General features: G+C 38.6%; 1 non-coding gene across 1 annotated transcript; it reads left to right on the top strand.

Moving 5' to 3' along the window:
* The first annotated feature begins 4,611 nt into the window (after window positions 1–4,611).
* On the top strand, window positions 4,612–4,714 carry LOC139183766 (U6 spliceosomal RNA). Its single transcript, XR_011567383.1, has one exon. It is a non-coding gene; the product is annotated as a U6 spliceosomal RNA (small nuclear RNA).
* Window positions 4,715–7,753: the final 3,039 nt, after the last annotated feature.

Raw genomic sequence — 7,753 nt, 5'->3', positions numbered from 1 at the left:
AAAGCAATTAAAATCAGAAGATGCAATCTTCCAACAAGAAGTATTTCAGACATCTTAGAGCTTGTAGATATATCCAGAAGTTCTTAAACAGAGCTTTTTAAGAATCCTAGCCTTTAACACTTTGGAAAAGTGTTGAAATTTAACATTGGACTCTGGTATTTTCTTCTATGTAAAGAAAGTATTTAGCCAGAGGAAAATACTTGGAATTTTAAATATTTTTTCCTATCATTTTTATAAACTTTGGTCATTTAATAATTTCTTCTTTTACTATTGTTTTGTGACTAATTGAATGTGTACACTAAATACTTTCAGTGGTTGTGATTTACTATATAACCTAATTAAAAATCTGTTATCCATTAGTTTGATGGAATTAAATAGATACATATTCCTCAAAATAATACTGATTTACAAAACTTCTGAAGTCTAAACAAGTTTGAGAACAGTTTATCAAGACCAATCACCTTGTTTTTGATTAAATAAACATAAATTTTATGACTTATGTTAGAAATAATATAAAACCATATGTTAGAAATAAGGTCACAGAAAAAAAAGATAAGACTATAACCTGAATGTTCCACATCATAGTAATCTTCCTTTCACTGAAGTTGATATTTTTGTAGACTACAGAGATCCTTATTTCTTATGCTAACTGTCAAACTCATAGAAGATTTTAACCTTTTGTGCAGAGAAAAATTGAAAACATATATACACAGCTACATTTGCCTTAAGAAATAGCTGTGCTTTCTCTGGAGTGTTTGTAGGTAAAAACATAAACATAATTTTTTATGTACCTGTAAGACCTGTAAGTCCACTACTAAAAATTAAAATAAAGGAAATATAAATATTCGTGACCACAAAAAGAAAAGAACATTCACAAGTATCCAGAGGTGCCATGAAATTTGGCTAAAAGAATAATCAATGCAGCCAAGGAATAAAGAAAGTAAAAATAAAATAAGCTGTATATTGTCACTCTGCTTATTTAATTTATATGCAGAGTACATCATGAGAAACGCTGGGCTGGAAGAAACACAAGCTGGAATCAAGATTGCCAGGAGAAATATCCATAACCTCAGATATGCAGATGAGACCAGCCTTATGGCAAAAAGTGAAGAGGAACTAAAAACCCTCTTGATGAAAGTGAAGGAGGAGAGTGAAAAAGTTGGCTTAAAGCTCAACATACAGAAAATGAAGATCATGGCATCCGGTCCCATCACTTCATGGGAAATAGATGGGGAAACAGTGAAAACAGTATCAGACTTTATTTTTTTGGGCTCCAAAATCACTGCAGTTGGTGACTGCAGCCATGAAATTAAAAGATGCTTACTCCTTGGAAGGAAAGTTATGACCAACCTAGATAGCATATTGAAAAGCAGAAACATTACTTTGCCAACCAAGGTCCTTCTAGTCAAGGCTGTGCTTTTTCCAGTAGTCATGTATGGATGTGAGAGTTGGACTGTGAAGAAAGCTGAGTGCCGAAGAATTGATGCTTTTTTTTTTAAATTTAAATTTATTTATTTTAATTGGAGGCTAATTACTTTACAATATTGTATTGGTTTTGCCATTCATCAACATGAATCCACTACAGGTGTACACGTGTTCCCCATCCTGAACCCCCCTCCCACCTCCCTCCCCATACCATCCCTCTGGGTCATCCCAGTGCACCAGCCCCAAGCAAGACTCTTGAGAGTCCCTTGGACTGCAAGGAGATCCAACCAGTCCATCCTAAGGGAGATCAGTCCTGGGTGTTCTTTGGAAGGAATGATGCTAAAGCTGAAACTCCAGTACTTTGGCCACTTCATGCGAAGAGTTGGCTCATTGTTAAAGACTCTGATGCTGGGAGGGATTGGGGGCAGGAGGAGAAGGGGATGACAGAGGATGAGATGGCTGGATGGCATCACTGACTCAATGGATGTGAGTGTGAGTGAACTCCAGGAGTTGGTGATGGACAGGGAGGCCTGGCGTGCTGCAATTTATGGGGTCCCAAAGAGTCAGACACGACTGAATGACTGAACTGTACTGAACTGAAGGAGCAAAAGGACACAGAATTTTTAGTTTTCTAAATTAGACAAATTAATCTCTGATTCTCAGAGGTGAAGGATGTTTACACAGTATTTTAGAATATTTAACTAAGATTGGGATCAGAGATGAATTAAAGCCTACCCTCATCTAGGTCACACTTGGGAACTTTCTTCCAATAGTAGATATGGTGTTTGCCTGTGGTCAACCCTAGTAGTGGTGGTGGTTTAGTCACTAAGTCATGTCTGATTCTTGAGGCTCCATGGACAGTAGCCCTTCAGGCTCCCCTGTCCTTGGGATTTCCCAGGCAAGAATACTGGAGTGGGTTACAATTTCCTTCTCCAGGGGATCTTCCTGACCCAGGGACCAAACCCATGGTCTCCTGCAGGCAGCTTCCTGCATTGCAGGCAGATTCTTTACCAACTGAGCCACCAGGGAAGCCTGGGCAACCCTATGACTAGGACCTAAGAGTCAGATCCCCTGGCTTTAGTGGAGAACTAACAATGGAGCACTGTTAGTTTTGCAGGTGTAGGCAATTTAGCTCCTATGGCCCAGCCCTGGGATTTCTTTAGAAGGAATGATGCTAAAGCTGAAACTCCAGTACTTTGGCCACCTCATGCGAAGAGTTGACTCATTGCAAAAGACTCTGATGCTGGGAGGGATTGGGGCAGGAGGAAAAGGGGATGACAGAGGATGAGATGGCTGGATGGCATCACTGACTTGATGGACGTGAGTCTGAGTGAACTCCAGGTGTTGGTGATGGACAGGGAGGCCTGGCATGCTGTGATTCATGGGGTCGCAGAGTCAGACACGACTGAGCGACTGAACTGAACTGAACTGAAGGCTTGTATTTCTACAACAGGGAAAACTATGCTTTTAAGACATCTCTTCCAGCTCTATAATCTAGAAAGATATCAGAAGAAGCTCTTCTTGTCTCTCTTTCCAAAAGAAACTTTATTAACTTCTGGCTCAAGACAACAAAATCTGTTATTAAATTCAGATAATCAGTCAATGTTTAAGGTGAGTGAGTATATTCATTCTGTTAATGAAAAAGATATTCCCAAAGATAATTTATTGATCAGGAATTTAATTACTTTAGTACTACTAGATTTTACTACTTCCTAGGAGTTCAGAAAAGTTGCATTAAATACTAATTAAATTAATATCAAGTGGGAAATAAGATATGGATTGGCAATCATGGGATGGAAAGATGGATTACATTATGTAAAGGATTGTCTGAATTATCTGCAATAACAACTGACATTTATTCAGTGTCTATAATGTGTCAAAAGTTTCACATACATTTTCTTTGCTTCAAGCCAGAAAGTATGTATTGTTTTCTTTTTTAGCTGAAAAAAACAAGCTTCATAACCTAGCTCAAGCCCAGGTCTGTGTGGTCCCAAAGCTCTTTCTACCTCATCACTCACTCTCCCTGCTCAGGGGGAAGTGGTAAAAGGGCTGGAAAAAGAGGATAGAAAGAGCTATTGTGGGGAAAAAAAGCTCCAAATTTCAAAACCCAGGAGAAACAGACACTTTTACTTCCTGAACCTCCTGGGAATTGATATCTAACAGTACAAATGTGGTTCAATGACCATTGCTGGCCCCACCAAAGGGTCTACCTGCTTACAGATGCCCAACATAGACCAAACAGAATTAGAAACTAAAGGCATAAAAGGGAAACAAAGATCAATATTTGAATGAATGATATCAAAATCTTCTCTATTCTAGAGAAGTAGAGGAAATCATAAAAAATGGCCATGCTTTTTTTTTTTAAGTTAAGAAATACAGAAGTAAAAGATAAAATTTGGAAGTCATAACTCTGCCTAGTTCAAAGTTGTGAACCATCACTTGGGAGTGGCTACTAAAAGCTATACAGGGATTTAACCACTCAGGCCTGTTGGTTTTGCAACTTTGCTTAAATGACCTATTGATTTTTTTAGTTGAACTATTTTTTAAATTTTTTTGATAAATGAATTTCATTCTTAAAAACTGGCTAATTATGATTTCACTATATTCCCAATGTACTTGGAGATGTAGAGGATATTAAAAAAGTGATCAGAAATTAAATATAGTTCTTTCTTTTGCTCAGTGGGAAGAATTTTACTTCTATGATTATACAATCTTTGCTTTTCTCACTTAGGGGACTCAGCTCTGATAAAATTTTGATTAATAGTTCAGTAGTTTGAGAATCCAAAGACAATACCAAAATGAAGTCTATTGAAAGCCCACTCCTTGTATTATTGTTGGGATAATTAATTTCTGTCATGACTAAAGGCCAAAAGGGAACAGCTGGTACACTAATTCAGTTTTGTACACTCTGGTTGGGAATTTATTTCTTTATAATTCGTTGGTATGCATTGCTTAAAGATGTGATTTTTAAAAAGTCAGAGTAAAAACATCTTTAAAGCAATTTCGTATTCCTCCATTTAGTTTCTTTTTGAACTAAAAACAGCAATAATTATCTAGTCCTACTTCTCTTTCCATTTGATCTGAGATGTTTACAATGTGTTCCATAAAAGTAAGAAGTATTAAGGTTAATAAACTTAGAAAGTTTTCAATACTTTTGCCTTTCAAAAGAAAAAAAAATTCCAAAGCTCGTTTTAGCAGCACATATACTAAAACCAGAATGATACAGAGAAGATTAGCATGGCTCCTGTGCGAAAATGACACGTAAATTCATGAAGTGTTCCACATTTTCAGACATAGAGAACAGACTTATGGACATGGCAGGGACATGAGGCGGGTAGGAGAGGGTAAGATGTATGAAGAGAATAACATGGAAGCTTATATTACCATATGTAAAATAGGTAACCAATGGGAATTTTCTCTATTACTCAAGAACTCAAACAGGGGTGGGATGGAGAGGGAGATGGGAAGGAGGTTCAAGGCGGAGGGAACATGTGTATACCTGAGGCTGATTCATGTTGATATCTGACTGTTGCTAATAAGTCACTTCAGTCGTGTCTGACTCTGTGCGACCCCATAAACAGCAGCCCACCAGGCTCCCCCGTCGCTTGAATTCTCCAGGCAAGAACACTGGAGTGGGTTGCCATTTCCTTCTCCAATGAATGAAAGTGAAAAGTGAAAGTGAAGTCACTCAGTCATGTCCGACTCTTTGCGACCACATGAATCGTAGCACGCCAGGCCTCCCTGTCCATCACCAACTCCCGGAGTCCACCCAAACCCATGTCCATTGAGTTGGTGATACCATCCAACCATCTCATCCTCTGTCATCCCCTTCTCCTCCTGCCCTCAATCATGCCCAGCATCAGGGTCTTTTCAAATGAGTCAGCTCTTTGAATCAGGTGGCCAAAGTATTGGAGTTTCAGCTTCAACATCAGTCCTTCCAATGAAAACCCAGGACTGATCTCCTTTAGGATGGACTGGTTGGATCTCCTTGCAGTCCAAGGGACTCTCAAGAGTCTTCTCCAATACCACAGTTCAAAAGCATCAATTCTTCGGCTCTCAGCTTTCTTTATAGTTCAACTCTCAATACATGACTACTGGAAAAACCATAGCCTTGACTAGACGGACCTTTGTTGGCAAAGTAATGTCTCTGCTTTTTAATATGTTGTCTGTCTAGGTTGGTCATAACTTTCTTCCAAGTAGCAAGCGTCTTTTAATTTCATGGCTGCTATCACCATCTGCAGTGATTTTGGAGCCCAGAAAAATAAAGTCAGCCACTGTTTCCACTGTTTCCCCATACCATGAAGTGATGGGACCAGATGCCATGATTTTCGTTTTCTGAATGTTGAGCTTTAAGCCAACTTTTTCACTCTCCTCTTTCACTTTTATCAAGAGGCTCTTTAGTTTTTCTTCACTTTCTGCATATCTGAGGTTATTGATGTTTCTCCTGGCAATCTTAATTCCAGCTTGTGCTTCTTCCAGCCCAGCGTTTCTCATGATGTACTCTGCATATAAGTTAAATAAGCAGGGTGACAATATACAGCCTTGACATATTCCTTTTCCTACTTGGAACCAGTCTGTTGTTCCATGTCCAGTTCTAACTGTTGCTTCCTGACCTGGATACAGATTTCTCAGGAGGCAGGTCAGGTCGTCTGGTATTCCCATCCCTTTCAGAATTTTCTACAGTTTATTGTGATCCACACAGTCAACAGCTTTGGCATAGTCAATAAAGCAGAAATAGATGTTTTTCTGGAACTCTCTTGCTTTTTCCATGATCCAGCAGATGTTGGCAACTTGATCTCTGGTTCTCAGCCTTTTCTAAAACCAGCTTGAACATTTGGAAGTTCATGGTTCACGTATTGCTGAAACCTGGCTTGTAGAATTTTAAGCATTACTTTACTAGCGTGTGAGATGAGTGCAATTGTGCAGTAGTTTGAGCATTCTTTGGCATTGCCTTTCTTTGGGATGGAATGAAAACTGACCTTTTCCAGTCCTGTGGCCACTGCTGAGTTTTCCAAATTTGCTGGCATATTGAGTGCAGCACTTTCACAGCATCATCTTTCAGAATTTGAAATAGCTCAATTGGAATTCCATCACCTCCACTAGCTTTGTTCATAGTGATGCTTTCTAAGGCCCACTTGACTTCACATTCCAAGATGTCTGGCTCTAGGTGAGTGATCACCCCATCGTAATTATCTGGGTCATGAAGATATTTTTTGTACAGTTTTCTGTGTATTCTTGCCACCTCTTCTTAATATCTTCTGCTTCTGTTAGGTCCCTACCATTGCTGTCCTTTATCGAGCCCATCTTTGCATGAAATGTTCCCTTGGTGTCTCTAATTTTCTTGAAGAGATCTCTGGTCCCATTCCTTTGTTTTCCTCTATTTCTTTGCATTGATCACTGAGGAAGGCTTTCTTATCTCTCCTTGCTATTCTTTGGAACTCTGCATTCAAATGGTAACGTAAAATGGGATAAAACTGTTAGACAAGCATTTGGATGGCTGTGTAGATACAGAATGAAAAAATTATTGTTGGGGGCTGATAACTCAACATCTGAGACTGGAAAGAAATTGAGATCATATGCAGTCCCTTTCATTGGCCATGCAAGTGGGGAGACTCTGACTTATCTAGTCCTAACCCATTGTCTTTATAGTCATAAACCAGGCAATCCTGTTTAAATCATCATATCATAACCTGCATATTGATTTTCCTCTTGTTCCTCTCTCTAATCAATCAGGGTTTGTTAAACTTCGGTATTCACAAGAATTTCCATGTAAGTTTATATATATAAAACAATGTTTACAGGCACACTTGTTTGATTGTGCTTTGCTTTATTATATTTTGCATGTGTTTTATTGCAAATTGAGTTTTGGCAACTTTTCATTGAATAATCCTATTGGCACCAATTTCCAAACAAATGTTTTTAATGAAGATATGTACATTACTTTTAAGACATAATGCTATCACACATTTAAGAGACTACACTATAGTGTAAACATAGCTTTTATTTGCACTGGGAAACCGAAAAATTCATGTGACTTTATTGCAATATTCACTTTATTGTAGTAGTTTGGAACAGAACTCACAGTATCTTTGAGATTAGGCTGCACTGAATTTGACACCATGCCCCTCCATACAACTATGAACACCAGGGATGAGAAGAGAAAGGGAATGAACACAAACTGAGCCACACATATATAAGTAGAATGTACCACCATGCCGTTCTGACAGTTGTTACCTCCTTGTCAACTGGAGGTCAGAACATACATTAACTTGGCCATATCACATCACTAGTGACATAGCAAAAATCTGAACTGAGTCAGATTTAAACA

The sequence above is a fragment of the Bos indicus genome, chromosome 6, assembly GCF_029378745.1.
Source record: "Bos indicus isolate NIAB-ARS_2022 breed Sahiwal x Tharparkar chromosome 6, NIAB-ARS_B.indTharparkar_mat_pri_1.0, whole genome shotgun sequence".
In the NCBI taxonomy this organism is placed as follows: Eukaryota; Metazoa; Chordata; class Mammalia; order Artiodactyla; family Bovidae; genus Bos; species Bos indicus.
The sequence above is the reverse complement of the archived record's forward strand: the minus strand, read 5'-3'. Positions and strand labels throughout refer to the sequence as shown.